Source organism: Scyliorhinus torazame, chromosome 8 (assembly GCF_047496885.1).
Source record: "Scyliorhinus torazame isolate Kashiwa2021f chromosome 8, sScyTor2.1, whole genome shotgun sequence".
Taxonomy (NCBI): domain Eukaryota; kingdom Metazoa; phylum Chordata; class Chondrichthyes; order Carcharhiniformes; family Scyliorhinidae; genus Scyliorhinus; species Scyliorhinus torazame.
In genome coordinates, this window is record NC_092714.1 from 57526293 (window position 1) to 57548455 (window position 22163).

The following is a 22163-nucleotide window of genomic DNA, read 5'->3' on the forward strand; positions in this document are numbered from 1 at the left end:
TAGCCAACCCCCAGCTTGGCTCGACCCGGACCCCCACCACCTTCGAAAGCACCTTTGCCACCCCCACCCAGAACCCCTGTAGTGCCGGACATGACCAAAACATGTGGGTGTGGTTTGCTGGGCTTCTCGAGCATCTCCCACACCTATCCTCTACCCCGAAAAATTTACTGAGCCGTGCTCCGGTCATATGCGCCCTGTGTAAAACCTTGAATTGTATCAGGCTTAGCCTGGCGCACGAGGACGACGAGTTTACCCTGTGTAGGGCATGAGCCCACAGCTCCTCCTCAATCTCTTCCCCCAGCTCTTCTTCCCATTTCCCCTTCAGCTCATCCACCATGATCTCCCTCTCGTCCCTCATTTCCCTGTATATATCCGACACCCTACCATCCCCCACCCATGTCCCTGAGATCACTCTATCCTGAACCTCCTGCGTCGGGAGCTGCGGGAATTCCCTCACCTGTTGCCTCGCAAAAGCCCTCAGTTGCATGTACCGAAATGCATTCCCTTGGGGCAACCCATATTTTTCCGTCAGCGCTCCCAGACTCGCAAACGTCCCGTCTACGAACAGATCTCTCAGTTGCACAACCCCAGCTCTCTGCCATGCTCCAAATCCCCCATCCATTCTCCCCGGGACAAACCTATGGTTATTTCTTATCGGGGACCGCACCGAGGCTCCCGTCCTTCCCCTATGTCGTCTCCACTGCCCCCAAGTTTTTAGTGTTGCCACCACCACTGGACTTGTGGTGTATTTCTTCGGGGAGAACGGCAACGGCGCCGTCACCATTCCTTGTAGGCTGGTTCCCTTGCAGGACGCCATCTCCAATCTCTTCCACGCCGCTCCCTCCCCTTCTCCCATCCACTTACACACCATTGAGATATTGGCGGCCCAGTAGTATTCACTTAGGCTCGGTAGTGCCAGCCCCCCCCTATCCCTGCTACGCTGCAAGAACCCCCTCCTCACTCTCGGGGTCTTCTCGGCCCACACAAAACTCATGACACTTTTCTCAATTCTCTTGAAAAAAGCCTTTGTGACCATCACCGGAAGGCACTGAAACACAAAGAGGAATCTCGGGAGGACGACCATTTTAACCGCCTGCACCCTACCCACCAGTGACAGGGGCACCATGTCCCATCTCTTAAAATCCTCCTCCATCTGTTCCACCAATCTTGTTAGATTAAGCCGGTGTAATAAATCATCTGCATACAAGGATACCCGGTGTTCTTCTCCTCCCCTGAGCACTCCCCTCCACTTCCTGGAGCCCTCAGTGCTATGGCCAGGGGCTTAATCGCCAATGCAAACAGTAACGGAGACAGGGGACACCCCTGCCTCGTCCCTCTATGAAGACGGAAGTAATCAGACCTCTGTCTGTTCGTGACCACGCTCGCCACCGGGGCCCTATACAGCAGCTGTACCCATCCGATATACCCTTCTCCAAAACCAAATCTCCTCAGCACCTCCCACAGATAATCCCACTCCACTCTGTCGAATGCTTTCTCGGCGTCCATCGCCACCACTATCTCCGCCTCCCCCTCTGGTGGGGGCATCATCATTACCCCTAGCAACCTCCGTATGTTCGTGTTCAGCTGTCTCCCCTTAACGAACCCAGTTTGATCCTCGTGGACCACCCCGGGGACACAGTCCTCTATCCTCGTCGCCATCACCTTGGCCAAGAGCTTAGCATCTACATTTAAAAGGGAAATGGGCCTGTGGGACCCACACTGCAGCAGGTCCTTTTCCTTCTTCAAAAGGAGCGATATCGTTGCCTCCGACATAGTCGGGGGCAGCTGCCCCCTTTCCCTAGCCTCATTAAAGGTTCTCGTCAGAAGCGGGGCCAGTAAGTCCATATACTTCCTATAAAATTCCACCGGGAATCCGCCGGTCCCGGGGCCTTCCCTGCCTGCATGCTCCCAATCCCTTTTACCACCTCCTCCATCTCAATCTGTGCTCCCAGTCCCGCTCTCTCCTGCTCCTCCACCTTAGTGAATTCCAGCTGATCCAAGAAACACATCATTCCCTCCTTCCCTTCCGGGGGCTGAGCCTTATTTAACCTCTCATAAAATGCCTTGAACACCCCGTTCACTCTCTCCGCTCCCCGTTCCATCTCTCCCTCCTCATCTCTCACCCCACCTATCTCCCTCGCTGCTCCCCTCTTCCTCAATTGGTGGGCCAGTAGCCGACTCGCCTTCTCTCCATACTCATACTGTACACCCTGTGCCCTCCTCCACTGTGCCTCCGCCTTAACCATGGTCAGTGTAGTAGTATGTATTAGGGGTCATGTGGGACTGGAAGCCCTAATGTTATTGGCTGACAGATCCCGGGTCCTGGTTGGCCGTTGACCTCTAGCTCCGCCCTGAAGGCGGAGTATAAGAAGCCGGAGTCCTCCCCCGCAGGCCATTCTACTATCGAGCTGCGGGGGAACAGACACGCTTAATAAAGCCTCATCGACTTCACTCTATTCGTCTCACGGAGTCTTTGTGCACTACAATTTATTAAGCGTGCCTAAAAAGGACTATGGAGCTCAGGATCATCCCGGAATGCCTGAGGATCAGCCCCCACGCAGTGAACGCGGCAGCAGCCTTCAAGCACTGGCAGACTTGTTTCGAGGCCTACCTCAGAACGGCCACCGGCCGGGTCACAGAAGACCAAAAACTACAGGTCCTGCACTCGAGGGTGAGCACGGAGATTTTCTCCCTCATCGAAGACGCGGAGGATTTCCAGACGGCGTTCGCAGCACTGAAAAGTCTCTATGTCCGCCCAGTTAACCAAATCTACGCTCGCTACCAGCTCGCAACGAGACGGCAAGGTCTCGGAGAATCGATGGACGAATTCTACGCCGCGCTGCTGATTTTGGGACGAGCCTGCAGCTGCCCTTCGGTGAACGCAAATGAACACACGGACATGTTAATGCGCGATGCTTTTGTGGCAGGTATGAATTCCTCCCAAATCCGCCAAAGACTTCTAGAACGAGAGTTGCTAGGACTCTCAGAGGCCCGGGCCCTAGCAGCCTCCCTAGACGTGGCCGCGCGTAATACCCGCGCCTACGGCCCCGACCGCGCGGCAGCCCATTGGGCACCGTACGTACCTGACGCGACAAACCCAACCCACCCCCCGGACACCCCACAGGCTTGCGCGGTCCAAACGCCAAGTTGCACCGGGGGCGCCCGCTGCTATTTCTGCGGCCAGGCGAAACACCCCCGGCAGCGCTGCCCGGCCCGCACAGCAATCTGCAAGAGCTGCGGGAAAAAGGGCCATTTCGCGGTTGTGTGCCGGTCCCGCGAGGTCGCCGCTGTCCCGGGAGAACAGGGAGCCCTGCAAGCCGTTTACGCTCCCCAACCCCCCCAGCGCCCCATGTACGACCCGCAGGCGCAGCCGCTCTGGGTCCCGACCACCGCGGTCCCGGGAGAACAGGGAGCCCTGCACGCCGCTTACGCTCCCCAACCCCCCCCCCCCCCCCCGCGCCCCATGTATGACCCGCCGGCGCTACCACTTTGGGTCCCGACCACCGGTCTCCCCGGAGAAGAGGGAGTTCTGCGCGTCTCTAACGCCCCCCAAACCCCCCCCCGCGCCCCACGTCTGACCCGCCGGCGCTACCAACTTGGGTCCCGACCACCGCTGTCCCCAGAGATGAGGGAGCCCCGCGTGGTCCTAACGCTCCCCAAACCCCCAGTGCACCATGTGCGACCCGCAGATGCTGCCATTTTGGGTCCCGGCCACCACGAGGGGAGGAAGGGCGCCGCCATCTTGGACCACCCCAGACCTGTACGACGCGTGGGGGTGGCCATTTTGTCCACCCCCGCCGCCATCTTGTGACCCCCCAGCCATGTGCGATGTATGGGGCGGCCATTTTGTTCAACCCCGACGCCATCTTGGACGGCAACAACGGACCCCACTCCACTACTACAACCACGTCTCGCTTCAATTACGCTCGATCAAGCTCGGCCCCGGACACTCCAGACGACGACGACAACGGTGCTAATAAACGGCCACGAGACACCATGCCTAGTCGACTCCGGGAGCACGGAGAGCTTTATCCACCCCGACACGGTAAGACGCTGTTCCTTGCCAACCTATCCCAGCGCACAAAAGATTTCCCTAGCTGCAGGATCCCACTCCGTACAGATCCAAGGTTTCTGCATAGTTACCCTAACGGTGCAGGGGAGGGAGTTCAAAAACTACAAACTACACGTCCTTCCCCAACTCTGCGCCCCCACTTTACTGGGATTAGATTTCCAGTGCAATCTACAGAGCCTTACGTTCAAATTCGGCGGCCCAATACCCCCACTCACTATCTGCGGCCTCGCAACCCTCAAGGTGCAACCCCCGTCCTTGTTTGCGAACCTCACCCCGGATTGCAAACCCGTCGCCACTAGGAGCAGATGGTACAGCGCCCAGGACCGGACCTTCATTCGGTCCGAAGTCCAGCGGCTACTAAAGGAAGGCATAATCCAGGCCAGCAATAGTCCCTGGAGAGCACAGGTGGTAGTAGTGAAGACAGGGGAGAAACAAAGGATGGTCATAGACTATAGCCAGACCATCAACAGGTACACACAACTAGACGCGTACCCTCTCCCCCGCATATCCGACATGGTCAATCGGATTGCCCAATATAAAGTCTTCTCCACCGTGGACCTCAAGTCCGCCTACCATCAGCTCCCCATCCGCCCAAGTGACCGCAAGTACACAGCCTTCGAGGCAGACGGGCGATTATACCATTTCCTAAGGGTCCCATTTGGCGTCACAAACGGGGTCTCAGTCTTCCAACGGGAGATGGACCGAATGGTTGATCAACATGGGTTGCGGGCCACGTTCCCGTATCTCGACAATGTAACCATCTCCGGCCACGACCAGCAGGACCACGACGCCAACCTCCAAAAATTCCTCCAGACCGCCAAAGCCTTGAACCTCACGTACAACGAGGACAAGTGCGTTTTTAGCACCAACCGGCTAGCCATTCTGGGCTACGTAGTGCGCAATGGGATAATAGGCCCCGACCCCGAATGTATGCGTGCCCTCATGGAATTTCCCCTCCCGCACTGCTCAAAAGCCCTGAAACGCTGCCTGGGGTTTTTTTCATACTACGCCCAGTGGGTCCCCCAGTACGCAGACAAGGCCCGCCCCCTAATACAGACCACGACCTTCCCTCTGTCGACAGAGGCTTGCCAGGCCTTCAGCCGCATCAAAGCGGATATCGCAAAGGCCACGATACGCGCCATCGACGAGTCCCTCCCCTTCCAGGTCGAGAGCGACGCCTGCGACGTAGCTCTAGCGGCCACCCTTAACCAAGCGGGCAGACCCGTGGCCTTTTTCTCTCGAACCCTCCACGCTTCAGAAATCCGCCACTCCTCAGTGGAAAAGGAAGCCCAAGCCATAGTGGAAGCTGTGCGACATTGGAGGCATTACCTGGCCGGCAGGAGATTCACTCTCCTCACCGACCAACGGTCGGTAGTCTTCATGTTCGATAATGCACTGCGGGGCAAAATCAAAAACGACAAGATCTTAAGGTGGAGGATCGAGCTCTCCACCTTCAACTACGAGATTTTGTATCGTCCCGGAAAGCTGAACGAGCCGTCCGATGCCCTATCCCGCGGCACATGTGCCAACGCACACATTAACCGCCTCCAAACCCTCCACGAGGACCTCTGCCACCCGGGGGTCACTCGGTTTTTCCACTTTATCAAGTCCCGCAATCTCCCATACTCTTTAGAGGAGGTCCGTACAGTCACAAGGGACTGCCACATCTGCGCGGAATGCAAACCGCATTTTTTCAGGCCGGATGGTGCGCACCTGATTAAGGCTTCCCGCCCCTTTGAACGCCTTAGTCTCGATTTCAAAGGGCCCCTCCCCTCCACCGACCGCAACACATACTTTCTTAATGTGGTGGATGAATACTCCCGCTTCCCATTCACCATTCCCTGCTCTGACATGACCGCGGCCACAGTCATTAAAGCCCTGAACACCATCTTCACACTGTTCGGTTGCCCCGCATACGTCCACAGCGACAGGGGGTCCTCTTTCATGAGTGACGAGCTGCGCCAGTTCCTGCTCAGCAAGGGCATAGCCTCAAGCAGGACGACCAGCTACAACCCCCGGGGGAACGGGCAAGTAGAGAGGGAGAACGGCACGGTCTGGAAGACCGTACTACTGGCCCTACGGTCCAGGGACCTCCCAGTTTCACGGTGGCAGGAGGTCCTCCCGGACGCTCTCCACTCCATCCGGTCGCTATTATGTACGAGCGCTAATCAAACGCATCATGAGCGTCTCCTTGTCTTCCCTAGGAGGTCCTCCTCTGGAACGTCGCTGCCGACCTGGCTGGCGGCCCCAGGACCCATCTTGCTCCAAAAGCATGTGCGGGCACACAAGGCGGACCCGTTGGTCGAAAGGGTTCACCTCCTCCACGCGAACCCGCAGTACGCTTACGTGGAGTACCCCGACGGCCGACAGGACACGGTCTCCCTGCGGGATCTGGCGCCCGCCGGCAACACACACACCCCCCCCGACACCATTCACCGACACCCCCCTTCCTGCCACCGCCACACCCCGCGACCGCCCCCTTCCCAGGAGGATCGGTTCTCCTCCCCTCAGGCCCAACCAAGAATAAAGCCCAAGCTGAAACCGTAAGGCTCCCGGAGACGACAACACCGGTACAAGCACCACCACCACCACCGGGGCCGAGGCGATCGACACGGACGACCAGACCGCCCGACCGACTCGTGGCGTCGATCTAAATCAATATATGGACTTTTCACAAGAACATTTTGCTTTTCTCCCGTACCTTCTGTAAATAGTTGAAACAGGACAAAATTGTACAATACTGTATTGCCATGTGAATGTTTTCCTCCCTGGACCAGCCCTGTAAACCCTTACCACCGTGCGAAGCATCACCCCGCCGGGTTCATTTTTGACAAGGGGTGAATGTGGTAGTATGTATTAGGGGTCATGTGGGACTGGAAGCCCTAATGTCATTGGCTAACAGATCCCGGGTCCTGGTCGGCCGTTGACCTCTAGCTCCGCCCTGAAGGCGGAGTATAAGAAGCCGGAGTCCTCCCCCGCAGGCCATTCTACTATCGAGCTGCGGGGGAACAGACACGCTTAATAAAGCCTCATCGACTTCACTCTATTCGTCTCACGGAGTCTTTGTGCGCTACAGTCAGCAGGTCAAACTCCACATGTAGCCTTTGTCTTTCCCTGTACAGTCCCTCCTCCGGTGCCTCCGCATATAGCCTGTCCACCCTCAAAAGTTCTTTCAGCAATCGCTCCCTTTCTTTACCCTCTTGTTTCCCTTTATGTGCCCTTATGGATATCAGTTCCCCTCTAACCACCGCCTTCAACGCCTCCCAGACCACTCCCACCTGAACCTCTCCATTGTCATTAAGCTCCAAGTACCTTTCGATGCACCCCCTCACCCTTAAACATACCCCCTCATCCGCCAATAAGCCCATATCCATTCTCCAGAGTGGGTGCTGTTCTTTTTCCTCTCCTACCTACCCAATGTGGAGCGTGGTCCGAAATAGCTATGGCCGTATATTCCGTCCCTGTCACCTTCGGAATCAGTGCCCTTCCCAAGACAAAAAAGTCTATCCGTGAATATACTTTGTGGACATGGGAGAAAAATGAGAACTCCTTACTCCTAGGCCTACTAAATCTCCAGGGGTCTACCCCTCCCATCTGCTCCATGAAGTCCTTGAGCACCCTGGCCGCTGGCGGCCTCCTCCCGGTCCTGGACCTCGATCGGTCCAGCCCTGGATCAAGCACCGTATTGAAATCTCCCCCCATTACCAACTTTCCCGCCTCCAGGTCCGGGATACGTCCCAACATACGCCTCATAAAATTTGCGTCATCCCAGTTCGGGGCATATACGTTCACCAGAACCACCGCCTCCCCTTGCAATCTGCCACTCACCATCACATATCTACCCCCACTATCCGCCACTATGGTCTTTGCCTCAAACAGTACCCATTTCCCCACCAAGATAGCCACTCCCCTGTTCTTTGCATCCAAACCCGAATGAAACACCTGCCCCACCCATCCTTTACGTAGTCTGACCTGGTCTATCAGTTTCAGATGCGTCTCCTGCAACATAACCACATCTGCCTTTAAGTTCTTTAGGTGTGCAAGTACCCGTGCCCTTTTAATCGGCCCGTTCAGCCCTCTCACGTTCCACGTGATCAGCCGGGTTGGGGGGCTCTTTACCCCCCCCACCTTGTCGACTAGCCATCCCCTTTTTTAACCCAGCTTCTCACCCGGTTCCCACGTACCCGTGTATCCCCCCGACGGCGCCCTCCCACCTCGACCACCCCATCCCATAACAGCTCCCCCTTCTCCTTAGCAGCAGCAACCCAGTTAACCCCCCCTTCCCCCCCTCCGCTAGATCCCTTCCTATGTAGTTGCACCCCCCATGTTGCTCCCAGAAGTCAGCGAACTCTGGCTGACCTCAGCTTCCCCCCTTGTCCTCGTCCCTCACTGTGCGAGGCCCCCTCCTTCCTGCGTCCCTATTCCCGCCATAATTACCATAGCACAGGAACAAAGCCCGCGTTTCCCACTCGGCCCCGCCCCTAATGTGGGTTAAGCTCCTTTACAGAGCCCCGGTGGCGAGTGTGGTGACGAACCGGCGGAGGTCGGAGTATTTTCGGCTGTACCGTGGGACGTGGCAGGGGTGCCCCCATGTCCCCCCTGTTGTTTGCATTGGCGATTGAACCCTTGGCCATATCATTGAGGGAGTCTAAGAAATGGAGGGGGGTGGTCCGAGGGGGAGAAGAGCATCGAGTGTCGCTTTATGCGGATGACCTGTTGCTGTATGTGGCGGATCCAGTGGAGGGGATGGTGGAGGTCATGCAGGGAGTCTGGGGATTTTCCGGGCTATAAGCTCAATGTAGGGATGAGTTTTGTAGTACAGGCAGGGGACCAAGAAAGGGGGATAGGCGAGCTACCACTGAGGAGGGCGGAGGGGAGCTTTCGGTACCTGGGGATCCAGATAGCCAGGAATTGGGGGGCCCTACATAAACTGAATCTGACGAGGTTGGTGGAGCAGATGGAGGAGCACTTCAAAAGATGGGACATGTTACTGCTCTCGCTAGCGGGTAGAGTGCAGTCGGTCAAAATGGTGGTCCTTCCGAGGTTTCTTTTTGTGTTTCAGTGCCTTCCCATCGTGATCACCAAGGCCTTTTTTAAGAGAGTCGGCAGGAGTATTATGGGGCTTGTGTGGGCGAATAGGACCCCGAGGGTAAGGAGAGGGTTTCTGGAACGCAGTATGGACCGAGGAAGGTTGGCGCTGCCGAACCTAGTTCTGGGCAGAAAATGTGGCGATGATCCGTAAGTGGGTGATGGAGGGAGAGGGGGCGGCATGGAAGAGGTTGGAGATGGCGTCCTGTAAAGGAACGAGCCTGGGGGCGCTGGTGACGGCACCGCTGCCGCTCTCGCCGTCAAAGTACACCACGAGTCCGGTGGTGGCGGCAACGCTAAAGGTCTGGGGCCAGTGGAGACGGCACAGGGGTGCAATGGGAGCCTCGGTGTGGTCCCCGATCAGGGGTAACCACCGGTTTGTCCCGGGGAGGATGGACGGGGGTTTCAGAGCTGGCATCGGGCGGGGATTAGAAGAATGGGGGACCTGTTCATTGATGGGACGTTTGCGAGCCTGGGGGCACTGGAGGAGAAGTTTGAGATACCCCCGGGAAATGCTTTTAGATACATGCAGGTGAGGGCCTTTGTGAGGCGACGGGTCAGGGAATTCCCGCTGCTCCCGGCACAGGAAATTCAAGACAGGGTGATCTCAGGTGTATGGGTTGGGGAGGGCAAGGTGTCGGCAATATACCAGGAGATGAAAGAAGAGGGGGAAGCGTTGGTAGAGGAGCTGAAGGGTAAATGGGAGGAGGAGATTGAGGAGGGGTTATGGGCTGATGCCCTAGGTAGGGTTAATTCCTCCTCCTCGTGTGCCAGGCTCAGCCTGGTACAATTTAAGGTGGTTCACAGAGCGCACTTGACAGGGGCGAGGTTGAGTAGGTTTTTTGGGGTAGAGGACAGATGTGGATGGTGCTCAGGGTGTCCGGCGAACCGTGGCCATATGTTTTGGTCATGCCCGGCATTGGAGGGGTTCTGGAGAGGAGTGGCGGGAACAATATCTCAGGTGGTGAAAGTCCGGGTCAAGCCAAGCTGGGGGCTAGCTATATTTGGAGTAGTGGATGAGCCGGGAGTGCAGGAGGCGAAAGAAGCCGGCATTCTGGCCTTTGCGTCCCTAGTAGCCCGGCGAAGGATCTTGCTAATGTGGAAGGAGGCGAAGCCCCCAGCGTGGAGGCCTGGATAAATGATATGGCTGGGTTCATTAAGCTGGAGAGGATAAAATTTGCCTTGAGAGGGTCTGCGCAGGGGTTCTACAGGAGGTGGCAACCGTTCCTAGACTATCTCGCGGAGCGTTAGAGGAAGGTCGGTCAGCAGCAGCAGCAACCTGGGGGGGGGGGGGGGGGGATGTCCTGTGAAGGAGGGGGGGGAGGGAGGGAGGGGGTAGGGGGGTTTGCCTAGGGGGTGTTCGAGCAAGAGAACACATGAAAGATTTGGGAAACTGGCATGTACGGGAGGGAGCCAGTGTACAGAGCTATGTAACATATCGTTTTACCGTGTATATATCTTGCTATGTGTGTTTTCTTTCTATTTTATTACAAGGGGGGGGTTTATTGTTTGTAAGGGTGAAAAATTGTGTTAAAAAACTTCAATAAACATATTATTTAAAAAAAAACATTATTACAATCCTCGACCAGACCCCAACAGGGATACGGTATAATAAAACAAAATTTATTACTAATACAGTGGTTGGAATTCTCGAGTCATTGCGATTCCCTTTTCTTGCCGGGAGCGGACCCCCGCCAGCTGGCTTCCCCGCCCCTGGCATAGAGTGGTTACATTGGGAAATCCCATTGACAAGTAGCAGGAAGATAGAATCCTGCCGCTGGCGAACAGTGCACGGCCGAGAAACATGTGGCTGGCGGACCGGAGAATCCCGCACAGTATTACTTACTTTAGCATCATAAAAAAAGCCGACACATTAAACAATGCTTAACAATACTGTGAAACAATAAATCCTAACTGCTCTCTTCTCTTTCCTTGCAAGCAAAACCCACCTCAGGTCAAAATCCACTTAAAAAAAAAAAAAAAAAATGTTTATGAAGAATTTTTAAACAAAATTTTCAACCATACAAACAAATCCCCCCCCCCTGTATCAAAAAGAAAAGAAAATTTGCATAGCAAGACATAAACATGTCAAATCAATATGATACAGAACTTTGTACATTGGATTCCTCCCGTACATATCAGTTTTCCGGATCATTTATGTATTTTCTTGCTCAGATGTCCCCCCGAAAAAAAAAAACTCCCCCCCCCCTCCCTCTTCCCCCCGCCCCCCCCCCCCCCCCCCCCCAGAAAGAGATGTCCCCCCCCCTCCTTCGATATTGTTCTCGCAACTCCCCTCCAGAACCCATCCAGTGCCGGGCATGACCAAAACATATGGACATGGTTCGCCAGGCTTCCTGAGCACCTCCCGCATCTGTCCTCCACCCCAAAGAACCTACTCAACTTTGCCCCCGTCATATGCGCTCTGTGAACAACCTTAAATTGTATCAGGCCAAGCCTGGCACACGAGGAAGAGGAATTAACCCTACTTACGGCATCAGCCCACAGACCCTCCTCAATCTCCTCCCCCAGCTCCCCATTTACCCTTCAGCTCCTCTACCAAAGCCTCCCCCTCTTCTTTCATCCCCTGGTATATCGCCGACACCTTGCCCTCTCCGACCCATACGCCCGAAATCACCCTGTCTTGAATCCCCTGTGCCGGGAGCAGCGGGAATTCCCTCACCTGCCACCTCACAAACGCCCTCACTTGCATGTACCTGAAGGCGTTTCCCGGGGGTAGTCCAAATCTCTCCTCCAGCGCCTCTAAGCTCGCAAACGTCCCATCGATGAACAGGTCCCCCATTCTTCTAATCCCTGCCCGATGCCAGCTCTGAAACCACCCGTCCATCCTTCCTGGGACAAACCGATGGTTATCCCTGATCGGGGACCACATCGAGGCTCCCATCACACCCCTGTGTCGTCTCCACTGGCCCCAGATCTTTAGCGTTGCCGCCACCACCGGACTCGTGGTGTACCTTGTCGGCGAGAGCGGCAGCGGTGCCGTCACCAGTGCCCCCAGGCTCTTTCCTTTGCAGGACGCCACCTCCAACCTCTTCCATGCCGCCCCCTCTCCCTCCATCACCCACTTACGGATCATCGCCACATTGGCTGCCCAGTAGTAGCCACCCAGATTCGGCAACGCCAGCCCTCCTCTATCTCTACTACGCTCTAGGAACCCTCTCCTTACCCTCAGGGTCTTACTCGCCCACACGAAACCCATAATGCTCCTGCCTACCTTCTTAAAAAAGGCCTTGGTGATCACAATTGGAAGGCATTGGAATACAAAAAGAAACCTCGGGAGGACCACCATTTTAATCGACTGTACCATGCCCGCTAGCGAGAGTGGCAACATGTCCCACCGTTCAAAGTCCTCTTCCATCTGCTCCACCAGCCGCGTCAAATTAAGTTTGTGCAGGGCCCCCCAGCTACCTGGATTCCCAAGTATCAGAAGCTCCTTTCCACCCTCCTCAATGGTAGGTCGTCTATCCCTCTTCCCTGATCCCCCGGATGCACCACAAAGAGCTCACTCTTCCCTACATTGAGCTTGTAGCCCGAGAAGTCCCCAAACTCCCTTAGGATCTGCATGACCTCCACCATCCCCTCCACCAGGTCCGCCACATACAGCAACAGGTCGTCTGCGTACAGCGACACTCGATGCTCCTCTCCCCCTCGGACCACCCCCCTCCATTTCCTGGACATCCTTAGTGCCATGGCCAAAGGTTCAATTGCTAATGCAAACAACAGGGGGGACAGGGGGCACCCCTGCCTCGTCCCTCGATACAGCCGGAAGTACTCCGACCTCCGCCGATTCGTAACCACACTCGCCACCGGGGCTCTATATAGGAGCCTGACCCAGCTAATAAACCCTCCCCCGAACCCAAACCTCCGCAGAGATACTCCCACTCTACTTGGTCAAAGGCCTTCTCCGCTTCCATGGCTGCCACTATCTCCCCCTCTCCCTCCACCGATGGCATCATAATCACATTTAGGAGCCTCCGCACATTGGTATTTAGCTGCCTGCCCTTTACAAATCCCGTCTGGTCCTCGTGAATCACCCCTGGGACACAGTCCTCAATCCTCGTAGCCAACACTTTTGCCAGCAACTTAGCATCTACGTTGAGGAGCGATATCGGCCTATACGACCCGCATTGCAGTGGGTCCTTATCCCACTTCAGGATCAAAGAGATTGTCGCCTTCGACATTGTCGGGGGCAGGGTCCCCCCCTCCCTTGCCTCATTAAAAGTCCTTACCAGCAACGGGGCTAACAGGTCTACATACTTCCTATAGAACTCCACCGGGAACCCATCCGGTCCCGGGGCCTTCCCTGCCTGCATGCTCCCTAGTCCTTTAACCAGCTCCTCCACCCCAATTGGTGCCCCCAAACCAGCCACCTCCTGCTCCTTCACCCTCGGGAACCTCAGTTGGTCCAAGAATCGTTGCATCCCCTCTTTTCCCCCTGGGGGCTGGGACCTATACAGCTCCTCGTAGAAGGCCTTGAATGCCTCATTCACTTTCACCGCACTCCGCACCGTAGTTCCCCTTCCATCCTTGACTCCACCTATTTCCCTCGCTGCCATCCTCTTACGGAGCTGATGTGCCAGCATCCGGCTCGCCTTCTCCCCATATTCATATATCGCCCCCTGTTCCTTCCTCCACTGTGCCTCTGCCTTCCCTGTGGTCAACAGGTCGAACTCCGTCTGGAGACATCGCCTCTCCCTGAGTAGTCGCTCATCAGGGGCCTCTGCATATCTCCTGTCTACTCGTAAATTCTCCCCCACTGACCTCTCCCTTTCGCTGCCCTCTCTCTTCTCCCTATGAGCCCTGATGGAGATTAACTCTCCCCTGACCACCGCCTTCAGTGTCTCCCATACTACTCCCACCTGCACCTCCCCGTTGTCGTTGGCCTCCAGATACCTTTCGATACACCCCTGCACCCTCCCGCACACTTCCTCGTCTGCCAACAGTCCCACATCCAACCGCCACAGCGGGCGTTGGTCCCTCTCCTCCCCCAGTTCCAACCAGTGTGGGGTGTGGTCCGAAATGGCTATGGCTGAATACTCCGTTCCCTCCACTTTCGGGATCAATGCCCTGCCCAGAACAAAAAAAATCTATCCGGGAGTAGGCCTTGTGTTCATGGGAGAAAAAAGAAAATTCTCTGGCCAAAGGCCTGGCTAATCTCCATGGATCTACTCCCCCCATCTGGTCCATAAACCCCCTGAACACCTTGGCCGCAGCCGGCCTCTTTCCGGTCCTAGATCTGGAGCGATCCAGTGCTGGGTCCAACACCCCAGCATTATCCCCACCCATTATCAAGCTTCCTACCTCCAAGTCCGGAATACGCCCCAACATCCGTTTCATGAATCCAGCATCGTCCCAATTCGGGGCGTATACATTTACCAATACCACCCCCATCCCCTGCAACCTACCGCTCACCATCATGTATCGGCCTCCATTGTCCGCGACTATGTTCTTGGCCTCAAACGACACCCGCTTCCCACCAGTATTGCCACCCCTCTATTCTTCACATCCAGCCCCGAATGGAACACCTGTCCTACCCATCCCTTTCTTAACCTGACCTGATCTGCCACCTTCCAATGTGTCTCCTGAAGCATGACCACGTCTGCCTTCAGTCCCTTTAAGTGCGCGAACACCCGGGCTCTCTTAACCGGCCCATTTAGGCCTCTCACATTCCACGTGATCAGCCGGATTGGGGGGCTTCCCACCCCCACCCCCCTGGCGACTAGCCATCTCCTATTTTAGGCCAGTCCCGTGCCCGCGTCTCCCGCGTCTCCCGCACCCTCCAGTCCCCCAGACGGGGAACCCCCGCCCCGACCACCTCTTCCATTTTCTGTTCCCCCTCGGTCAATGCAGCAGCAACCCTATTGTCCCCCCCTACCCCCTCCCCCACCCCACCCCACCCCCGCTAGATCCAAATCTAGCTCTTTTGCTCCCCCCATAATACTTCCGTAAGTCAGCTGACTCCTGCTGACCCCGGCTTCCCCCGCCTTCAGTTGACCCCACCCCCCCATGTGGAAATCCCTCCTCCTCCTTGCGCTCCTCCACCCCCCCCCTTCTTAACGCGGGAAAAAGCCCGCGCTTTCCTGAGCCAGCACCACCCCCTGTGGCGCAGCTCCTGTTGCGGCCTTATCCCAATTCCCCCATCCCCGTGTCTCACCTCCCTCCAGCACCGACGCCCACGTTCCTCACTGTCCCCCCTTCAAAAACTCTTCCCCCATCCCCATCCATCGTCCCACCCGTGAAACATTCTTTACCCATATTTACAACCCTGTATACAGTCAACATCTCCCCCACTACCACAGTCCCTCAGTTCGAGTCCAATTTTTCCGTTTGGATAAAGGTCCAAGCCTCTTCTGGCGTTTCGAAATAGTGGTGTCGATCCTGATACGTGACCCACAGTCGCGCAGGCTGCAGCATTCCGAATCTCACCCCCTTTTTATGCAGCACCGCCTTGGCCTGGTTGAAGCCAGCTCTCCTCTTTGCCACCTCCGCGCTCCAGTCCTGGTAGACTCGGATCACCGCATTCTCCCATCTACTGCTCCGCTCCTTCTTGGCCCATCTCAGGACACTCTCTCTGTCCGCAAAACGATGGAACCTCGCCACTATCGCCCTTGGCGGCTCGCCAGCCTTGGGTCTCCTCGCCAAGACCCGGTGAGACCCTTCTAGCTCCAGGGGGCTCGGAGAGGCCTCCGCACCCATCAGCGAATGGAGCATCGTGCTCACGTACGCCCCGGCATCAGCCCCCTCCACCCCTTCGGGGAGACTCAGATTCCGGAGATTCTTCCTCCGCGACCTGTTCTCCAGGACCTCGAATCTCTCGGCCCACCGCTTGTGCAGCACCTCGTGCACCTCCATCTTCACCGCCAGGCCCAAGATCTCGTCCTCGTTCTCGTTAGTTTTTTCCTTCACCTCTCGGAGCTCTACCGCCTAGGCCTTCTGGGTCGCCTTCAGCCCCTCGATCGCCAACAGCATTGGCACCAGCACCTCCTTTTTAAGCTCCTCCACGCAGCACCTAAGAAACCCCTGCTGTTCCGGCCCCCATGCTGCTCGATCTCCGTCCTCCGCCATCTTGTTTTTTCCCCCTCGTTTCTGCCGCTGCTCCAAAGCCTCTTTTTCCGTCGCTCCACTTCAAGTCCCCTCCATACACGACGGAAGGGGGACCTTACTTCACCTTCCCACACGGGATTTGATCAAAACATTTCCGTTGGGGTCCTCCGGAGAGCCCAAAAGTTCGTTCTAGCGGGAGCTGCCGAAATGTGCGGCTAAGCTCCGCATCGCCGCAACCGGAAGTCCCGTCAAAATCCATTTTTAAATACAGTTAGTAGACCCGGGATTACTTGCTTAATAGAAATCCTTTTTATTAAGAGGATAATAATAAAATGATTGGGAGAAGGAAATCCACTCAGGAAACAGCCTACAGCTTCTTGCCTGTCTCAGAGTACGGTTTAATTTGGCAGCCTCTGAGAAACTGCTCCTGTTCACACACAAATCTTTAACTCACTGTTTTTAAGAGAAACTGCTCCTGTTCACAGAAAGATCAAAACTAACTGTTTTGAGAGCAGCTGCTATTCAGATGCGAACTGTATTTCACCCTCACTGGGCGTGAACCAGATTTGCACATTCAAGTGAGTAGTTAGGCTCACTTGAATATGCCTGTGCCGGAGTTACCCAAAGCTCGGTATCGAATGGCCTCGCCTCAGAGACATTGACCGGGTGCTGTTGAGCAAGTGTGGAACAAGCATAATGGTACTTGGGGGATCTCCCAGGTGATCGATGGCCTCCGGATGGTCAGGCTCTGGGCAAGGTGGTAATCTGGTACCCCTGACACCCTGACATTGTCACATGGGCACCCTGGCAGTGCCATCTGGGTGCCTTCCAGGCCCGCCAGGGCACAGGGTGGAGAGGTTGCTCTTCAACCCATCAGGATCCGCCTTCGGGCGACCAACGAGGCGAAGGCTACAACATCTGCCCCCGCACCCGTTTCCAACTCTGGCTCGTCCGACACCCCGAATATGGCCTCCCAAGGGCCCAGGTCCAGTTTCACGTGCACCACTTTAGAAATTACCCTAAAAACCTCCTTCCAGTAATCCTCTAGCTTTGGACAGGCCCAAAACATATGAACGTGATTAGCGGGGGGGCCCCCGCAACGTTCACACGCATCTTCCACTCCTTCAAAGAATCGGCTCTTCCTCGGCCTCGTGAGGTGTGCTCTGTATACCACCTTCAGCTGTATCAGCCCCAACCTCGCGCACGAGGTGGAGTCATTCACTCTCCGGAGCACCTCACACCAGACCCCCTCTTCTATAACCTCTCCCAGCTCTTCCTCCCACTTTGCTTTGAACCCTTCCAGTGGTGCCTTCTCCTCTTCCAAAACAGCTCCGTAAACCGCCGACTCTACCCCCTTCTCCAGTCCCCCTGTCGTCAGCACCTCCTCCAGCAATGTGGAGGCCGGCTCCACCGGGAAGTTCATATCGCGGCAACACGTTCATTTTAACCGCCTGTACCCGACCCGCCAGTGACAGAGGGAGGCCATCCCACCTTGCCAGATCAGCTTTCACCCTCCCCACCAAACTAGAAATGTTGTACCTGCGGAGCCCCCCCAATCCCGAGAAACCTGCACCCCCAGGTACCTAAAGTGAGTAAGCATTATCTTCTCATAATGGAGTTTGCTATATATCTCTATGAGGAAGTTCACAACCTGTTGTGATGCTGAACTAGAATAATCAGAAAATAGGTCAATTAACAGTTGTTCAGAAATAGGGCATGCAGGAATGTAGAATAAGTTCATAAACCTTCAAGTATAAAGTAGGCCAATTGAAACTTCAATCTTTGCTGTCGAAGCGCATACATCAAGAAGGTCTATTTGGAAGAATTAAGAGGGGTACCGGCTACTCACAACTATACAGTCAAACTACATGCTTGACACGTGGGAATTAATTTCCACAGGATTCTCCCAATTGTTGATCGTAACTCCGGTGAAAGATCTGCAAGATCTCCTAGAGAAACAGTTTGTAGCGCACAAAGACTCCGAGAGACGAATAGAGTGAAGTCGATGAGGCTTTATTAAGCGTGACTGTTCCCCCGCAGTTCAGTAGTAGACTGGCCTGCGGGGGAGGACTCCTGGTTCTTATACTCCGCCTTCAGGGCGGAGCTAGAGGTCAACGGCCAACCAGGACCCGGGATCTGTCAGCCAATGACATCACGGCTTCACAGTCCCACATGACCCCTAATGCATACTACCACATTCACCCCTTGTTAAAAATGAACCCGGCGGGGTGATGCTTCGCATGGTGGTAAGGGTTTACAAGGCTGGTCCTGGGAGGAAAACTTTCGCATGTTATTACAGTATGTACAAGGTTTTTTTTTATTTCAAACTATTTACAGTAATCGTCAGGAGAAAAAGACAAAATGTTCTCGTTAAAAGTCCACATATTGTAGTGTTAGATCGACGCCACGAGTCGGTCGGGCGGTCTGGTCGTCCGTGTCGATCGCCTCGGCCCCGGTGGTGGTGGTGGTGCTTGTTCCGGTGTTGTCGTCTCCGGGAGCCTTACGGTTTCAGCTTGGGCTTCACTCCTGGTCGGGCCTGGGAGGAGGACCGATCCTCCTGGGAAGGGGGCGGTCGCGGGGTGCGGCGGTGGCAGGGAGGGGGGTGATTGGTGTCGGGGGGGCGCCAGATCTCGCAGGGAGACCGTGTCCTGTCGGCCGTCGGCGTACTCCACGTAAGCGTACTGCGGGTTCGCGTGAAGGAGGTGAACCCTTTCGACCAACGGGTCCGACTTGTGCGCCCGCACATGTTTTCGGAGCAAGATGGGTCCTGGGGCCGCCAGCCAGGTCGGCAGCGACGTTCCAGAGGAGGACTTCCTGGGGAAGACAAGGAGGTGCTCATGAGGCGTTTGGTTAGTGCTAGTACACAGTAGTGACCGGATGGAGTAGAGGGCGTCCGGGAGGACCTCCTGCCACCGTGAAACTGGGAGGTCCCTGGACCGTAGGGCCAGTAGGACGGTCTTCTAGACCGTGCCGTTCTCCCTCTCTACTTGCCCGTTCCCCCGGGGGTTGTAGCTGGTCGTCCTGCTCGAGGCTATACCGTTGCTGAGCAGGAACTGGCGCAGCTCGTCACTCATGAAGCAGGACCCCCTGTCGCTGTGGACGTATGCGGGGCAACCGAACAGTGTGAATATGGTGTTCAGGGCTTTAATGACTGTGGCCGCGGTCATGTCAGGGCAGGGGATGGCGAATGGGAAGCGGGAGTACTCGTCCACCACATTAAGGAAGTATGTGTTGCGGTCGGTGGAGGGGAGGGGTCCTTTGAAATCCAGACTAAGGCATTCAAAGGGGCGGGAAGCCTTAATCAGGTGCGCACCAACCGGCCTGAAAAAATGCGGTTTGCACTCTGCGCAGATGTGGCAGTTCCTTGTGACTGTACGGACCTCCTCCAAAGAGTATGGGAGGTTGCGGGACTTAATAAAGTGGTAGAACCGAGTGACCCCCCGGGTGGCAGAGGTCCTCGTGGAGGGTTTGGAGGCGGTTAATTTGTGCGTTGGCACATGTGCCGCGGGATAGGGCATCGGACGGCTCGTTCAGCTTTCTGGGACGATACAAGATCTCGTAGTTGCAGGTGGAGAGCTCGATCCTCCACCTTAAGATCTTGTCGTTTTTGATTTTGCCCCGCTGTGCATTATCGAACATGAAGGCTACCGACCGTTGGTCCGTGAGGAGAGTGAATCTCCTGCCGGCCAGGTAATGCCTCCAATGTCGCACCGCTTCCACTATGGCTTGGGCTTCCTTTTCCACTGAGGAGTGGCGGATTTCTGAAGCGTGGAGGGTTCGGGAGAAAAAGGCCACGGGTCTGCCCGCTTGGTTAAGGGTGGCCGCTAGAGCTACGTCGGAGGCATCGCTCTCGACCTGGAAGGGGAGGGACTCGTCGATGGCGCGCATCGTGGCCTTTGCGATATCCGCTTTGATGCGGCTGAAGGCCTGGCAAGCCTCTGTCGACAGAGGGAAGGTCGTGGTCTGTATTAGGGGGCGGGCCTTGTCTGCATACTGGGGGACCCACTGGGCGTAGTATGAAAAGAACCCCAGGCAGCGTTTTAGGGCTTTTGAGCAGTGCGGGAGGGGAAATTCCATGAGGGGGCGCATACGTTCGGGGTCGGGGCCTATTATCCCATTGCGCACTACGTAGCCCAGGATGGCTAGCCGGTTGGTGCTAAAAACGCACTTGTCCTCGTTGTACGTGAGGTTCAAGGCTTTAGCGGTCTGGAGGAATTTTTGGAGGTTGGCGTCGTGGTCCTGCTGATCGTGGCCGCAGATGGTTACATTGTCGAGATACGGGAACGTGGCCCGCAACCCGTGTTGATCAACCATTTGGTCCATCTCTCGTTGGAAGACCGAGACCCCGTTTGTGACGTCAAATGGGACCCTTAGGAAGTGGTATAATCGCCCGTCTGCCTCGAAGGCTGTGTACTTGCGGTCACTTGGGCGGATGGGGAGCTGATGGTAGGCGGACTTGAGGTCCACGGTGGAGAAGACCTTATATTGGGCAATCCGATTGACCATGTCGGATATGCGGGGGAGAGGGTACGCGTCTAGTTGTGTGTACCTGTTGATGGTCTGGCTATAGTCTCTGACCATCCTTTGCTTCTCCCCTGTCTTTACTACTACCACCTGTGCTCTCCAGGGACTATTGCTGGCCTGGATTATGCCTTCCTTCAGTAGCCGCTGGACTTCGGACCGAATGAAGGTCCGGTCCTGGGCGCTGTACCGTCTGCTCCTAGTGGCGACGGGTTTGCAATCCGGGGTGAGGTTTGCAAACAAGGATGGGGGTTGAACCTTGAGGGTTGCGAGGCCGCAGATAGTGAGTGGGGGTATTGGGCCGCCGAATTTGAAGGTTAGGCTCTGTAGATTGCACTGGAAGTCTAATCCCAGTAATGTGGGGGCGCAGAGTTGGGGAAGGACGTAGAGCCTGTAGTTTTTGAACACCCTCCCTTGCACCGTTAGGGTAACTATGCAGAAGCCTTTGATCTGTACGGAGTGGGATCCTGCAGCTAGGGAAATCTTTTGTGCGCTGGGACGGATGGTCAAAGAACAGCGTCTTACCGTGTCGGGGTGGATAAAGCTCTCCGTGCTCCCGGAGTCGACCAGGCATGGTGTCTCGTGCCCGTTTATCAGCACCGTTGTCGTCGTCGTCTGGAGCGCCCGGGGCCGTGCTTGGTCCAGCGTCATTGAAGCCAGACGTGGTCGTAATGGTTGAGCGTCTTCTTCGAACCCTGTGGAGCCGTCGACACTGGGGTCCGTTGTTGCCGTCCAAGATGGCGTCGGGGGTGAACAAGATGGCTGCCCCCATGCATCGCACATGGCTGGGGGGTCACAAGATGGCGGCGGGGGTGGACAAAATGGCCGCCCCCATGCGTCGCACAGGTCTGGGGTGGTCCAAGATGGCGGCGCCCCTCCTCCCCTCGTGGTGGCCGGGACCCAAAATGGCGGCGCCTGTGGGTCGCACATGGGGCGCTGGGGGGGTTGGGGAGCGTTAGGAACACGCAGGACTTCCTCTTCTCTGGGGACAGCGGTGGCCGGGACCCAAAGTGGTAGCGCCGGCGGGTCATACCTGGGGCGCGGGGGGGGGGGTTGGGGAGCGTTAGAGACGCGCAGAACTCCCTCTTCTCCGGGGAGAGCGGTGGTCGGGACCCAAAGTGGTTGCGCCTGCGGGTCGTACATGGGGCGCTGGGGGGGTTGGGGAGCGTAAAAGGCGTGCAGGGCTCCCTGTTGTCCTGGGACAGCGGCGACCTCCCGGGACCGGCACACAGCCGCGAAATGGCCCTTTTTCCCGCAGCTCTTACAGATCGCTGCGCGGGCCGGGCAGCACTGCCGGGGGTGTTTCGCCTGGCCGCAGAAATAGCAGCGGGCTCCCCCGGTGCGACTTGGCATTTGAACTGCGCAAGCCTGTGGGGTGTCCGGGGGAGGGGGTGGGTTTGTCGCGGCGGGTGCGTACGGA

At 56.3% G+C, this 22163-nt stretch overlaps 1 protein-coding gene across 3 annotated transcripts in view; it reads right to left on the reverse strand.

The window, feature by feature from the left end:
• Nucleotides 1–22163, reverse strand: part of LOC140427863 (immunoglobulin-like domain-containing receptor 2) — a 191699-nt gene that overhangs the window by 125458 nt on the left and 44078 nt on the right. The gene's annotated exons all lie outside the window — the stretch shown is intronic.